The sequence below is a fragment of the Carya illinoinensis genome, chromosome 16, assembly GCF_018687715.1.
Source record: "Carya illinoinensis cultivar Pawnee chromosome 16, C.illinoinensisPawnee_v1, whole genome shotgun sequence".
In the NCBI taxonomy this organism is placed as follows: domain Eukaryota; kingdom Viridiplantae; phylum Streptophyta; class Magnoliopsida; order Fagales; family Juglandaceae; genus Carya; species Carya illinoinensis.
In genome coordinates, this window is record NC_056767.1 from 8,019,309 (window position 1) to 8,023,760 (window position 4,452).

Consider the following 4,452-nt stretch of genomic DNA (forward strand, 5'->3'; position numbering starts at 1 on the left):
TTAGGGGGTGTGTGATTTTGGATGATGGCACTGACTTGCTCAGTGAGAAAAAAGGCTTTTTTTTTAACATTCAACTTTCTTTTGATAGTGCACAAATCCTTCAAAAATTTTGCATAAGCAGAGATTTGTTTGATGATATCTAGAAGTGGAATGCTTATTCTAACTTGTTTAAAAATTTCCAAAATTTCAGAATTTTGTTTTTCTTTATGCACATAAATCAGCCTTTGAGGAAATGGAGCAGGTATGGATTCAGAACTCTCAAAATTTTCAACATGTAATTCACCATCTAGTTTTGAGTTAGATTCCTTACCTGAGTTCCCAAATATGTTCAGGCTTATGCACAATCTTACCACTTCTCAAGGTTGTGATGGCTTTCACAGCCTTCACATTGAGCCCTTCTACTTGAGGTTGCTGAGTTTGTGGATTGGGTTGAGGTTGGACTAGAAACTTTCATTTTTCCTAGGTACTCAAAGTGGTAGTCACTTTTGTGAGTGTCCCTTTTACGTCATTTATGGCTTGGGAATTCTGGTTATTTATGGTTGATTGGCTTTGCATGAACTGTTGGAGGTTAACAATGAGTTGCGATATGGACTCTTCTAAATTCTTTTTCTGGGTGAAGTGAGGCTGGTTGGGGTAATGTGAAGGTCCTGATGGTGGTGCATAGGGCATGTAGGGTGCTGTGGAGGAAAAAGCTTGCTGGTCAGTTTTCCAACTGAGATTAGTATGGTTCTTCCAGCCTGCATTGTAAGTGTTAGAAAATGGCCCTGAATAATTATTAGCAATCATGTTCATAGCATTAGGTTGATCTAACAATATCTCTTTAAAAGTAGGTATGGTAGGGCATGCATGAGTGCTATGCCCTTGGTCCTCACAAATTCCACATTTATCAACATTTGGGGCAACACATGCATTTCATTAACCTTTTTCAGTTCAATAGATTCTAATTTCTTAGAAATCTGGGCTATTCTAGCATGCAAGTCATCAACTTCTTTGAGTTGATATTTCCCACTCCCAAATGTACCCCGTACATTTTCAGATAATTCCAATATCAGAAACATCCCATGACTGGGCATTCTTAGCCAAATAATTGAAATATTCAAAAGCTTCATCAGGATCCTTGCCAAAAAAACTCACCATTACACATGGTTTCAACAAACTGTTTCATTTTGGGATGCAAACTTTCATAGAAAAAACTAATGACTCTCCAATGTTTATAACCATGATGAGGGAAAGCATTCAATAAATCTTTAAACCTTTCTCGGCTTTGATAAAAAGTTTCACCATCTTTTTGCCCAAAATTCATAATCTACCTTTTTAGGGCATTTGTTCAATGCATGTGAAAGAATTTTTTAAGAAACTCAGTTTGCATCTCTTGCCAAGTTCCTATGGACCGAGGCCTTATAGAATTCAGCCATGTTTTGGGAAAAAGGAAACAGTTTCAACCTAATCACTTCCTCAGTACATGTCCTATCCATGAATGTAGAGCACACTTCTTCAAATTCTTTAATATGCAAATAAGGATTTTTAGATTCCATTCCATGAAAATGAGAAATCAATGGGATCATCCCAGGTTTAAAATTGAAATTATTTGCATTTAAAGGTTGAATAATGCAAGAAGGAGGACTAGTTCTGACTGGCTGTAAGTATTCTCTCAATGTCCTATTATGGTTCAAGTTTTCCTGATCCTCATTTTCAGCCATGTTACTTAAATTTTTAGAGGATGACTCAAAAGATATGGATGCAGATTCTGTGGATGAAAGTGACTCAATCCTAGTTAATCGTGATGCTTGATCTCTAGTCCAAACAAACATGCATTCTAAACATAAACAGATTCAAAACAGATGTAAGACAAACTAAAGGAACAAAACATTGGCACAAGAAAATTTTCAACAAGGGAGATGAGAGTTGTTACCCAGTTTGTGACGAGGTTCACAGATACACTCCTTGCACTTTTTTTTTTTACAAGAAAGATTATGTTTCACTAGTTGTCCCCGACAATGGCGCCAAAAACTTGATTCACTCAAAATAATACTTCCAAGTATAAAAGCATGTTTAGAGTATAGTGTGAGTGCCCAAGGTAATTTCCACAGGGATGACTATGTTAACATAACCCAACAAAATGTAAATAAGTAAAACAATATAAACAAAGTGGAAGATAAGATCTGGTAGAATAAATTCTCCTTATGAAAGAGATATGTTCTCAAATACAGAAGAGGGGTTGTATGCAATGGATTGCAGTGAATGTAGGATGATTTAGAAGTGTGACAAGTGAAATAGGGGATTCAATTCTTCTAAGAATAATGCAAACATAAGAATCAGATCAACAATGTTTAAAGTTGAGACAGTAAAATATAAAGTGTGAGTGAAATCTTTGAAACTTAAAACTAGAAAATATCTGTTAGAAAGAGTAAATACTAGGGATACAGATTCAGGGTTTCCTCTATCATCAGGTTATAATTTTTGGGTGCATCTACTTATGCTAACTCAATCAAGATAATAACACTTAAGAAACAAAGAACAGTAAAATCGGCATCGATTGGAATAAAACCTTCATTGCATTATCATCCATTTTCATCTCAAGACTCACAGTGGATAGATCCTTGATTATTTCAAGGTCCTGATGTGCCGTGAGTCTACAACAGGTCAAGAACAAGAGATTTATCCAAACTGATAGTAAATAAGGCAACAGCATATAGCAACAAATACGTATTAAGTATAATAGCAACAAATAACCATCGATAATGAAGGAAGGAAACCCCTTCCTCTGCAACCCTAGCTATAGAAATTAGCCCCAAATCATCCTTTGATAGATGATTTGAAAACCATAAAAAGTAAGAAAAAAAGTAATTGTTCTGAAAACAAAACCGAACTAAAGAATCCAAGAAAGGATGTGAATTGATCCCCTTCTGTGGTGCACCTCCTCTCCTTTCATCCTCTCCTTCCATCATCTCCATCTTCTCTCTCTTCTAACCGAATCCTCTTAGTTCCTCGGTTCTGCCCTCTAAGGGATGAGGTGTTCCTCAATCCTTCTTGATGAATGAAGGTGAGCTGCAGCAGAGGCTTTCACAGAGGCCTTAACTCATCAGATCTGAACTCAATGACCAGGCCATATGTGGATTTTGGGCTTTCATTATTAGGATTAGGCCTTAATACCTGCAAGCAGAACATTCAGCCCTTTAAATAAGTAAAATAGTACATTTATCCTCTTAATTAGCAATTTCAAAGGTCCAGGATTTTGTCTAAAAATCTCACAATTAATCTCACTTTTTGGACTATTTTATCTTGATTTCTCTCAATTGTAAGCAGATATTATAACCAAAATATCTTAACAATCAATAAACATGTAGTTGGCACCACTAGTAGGGGGTGCTTGATTTCGCTTCGGTAACCAATTACTTAGGTCCCATTCGAAGCTTGTTGAAGTTATTTTGTCAACCCTGGGAATTCCACACTAGTTTATGCAGTCTAGTGTGGAAAAAAGAGATCTACTAGGATAACATATTATCCTAGCACTTGGGGTTATGATAAAGATAATAGACTCCAAATGCTTGAAAATATTTCATGACATACTCAATGCATATGATGTGGCATGACATGTAACAAAATGAACATGTGAAAGATATCATAGCATGTGACAAATGACATGGTATATCATGGCATGTAACTGATAAGCATGTACAATAATAAATGACATGAGATGACAAATTATAACAATTTATAATAATCATAAGTGACAAAAATATGGTTGTAAAAGTCTTACCATTGTACACACATCAATACATCGAGAGTAAGTTAGAGGCTAATTTATAGGGTGGGCAGCAGGGCCCTGCCTGTATAGGAGTTCCCCAGCGGAGGCGGGGAACAGAGGGGCTTAGCCCTCGCTTTGCATTTCCCCCGCCCTACCCCGGTATATATATAATATATTTATATATATATAATATATTATATAAGAATATAATAGATATCATTTTATTGATGAAACGACACCGTTTCATTCCCTTCCCTCCCCCCTGCCCCCTTTCCCTTTCTTTTCGAACACTCTTCTCTCCTCTCCAACTCCTCTCTCTGTCTCTCTATCTCTCTCTTAGTCGCACTCTCGTTCTCTCCTCTCTCTCGATCTTGTTCTCTGCTCTCTCTCGCAGACTTGCACGACGCTGGATGCATGATATCCAACTTCAAGTATCCACTCTCGCTGTTGCAGAGGTAAGACTCCACAACCCAATTTTAGTTTCTCCATTGTTTTTTTTTTTATCAGAGATTGGAGGAAGGATGGGTTGAATCAGAGATGGAGGATGAGAATTTGTGAATTTGTGTGTTGTGGATTGGTGGATTATGCATGTCTATTCACTGTATTGTATTTGTGATTATATGAATTTGTTTATTTTTATTTTTTATTTTTTTTTACTTTTTACAGTTTTTATTGTTTCGAAAACCCTAAATTAATTTAGCATT

At 36.3% G+C, this 4,452-nt stretch overlaps 1 non-coding gene across 1 annotated transcript; it reads left to right on the forward strand.

The window, feature by feature from the left end:
* Window positions 1–1,215: 1,215 nt before the first annotated feature.
* Window positions 1,216–1,321, forward strand: LOC122299967. The gene has a single exon (XR_006239819.1). It is a non-coding gene; the product is annotated as a small nucleolar RNA R71 (small nucleolar RNA).
* The last annotated feature ends 3,131 nt before the right edge of the window (window positions 1,322–4,452 follow it).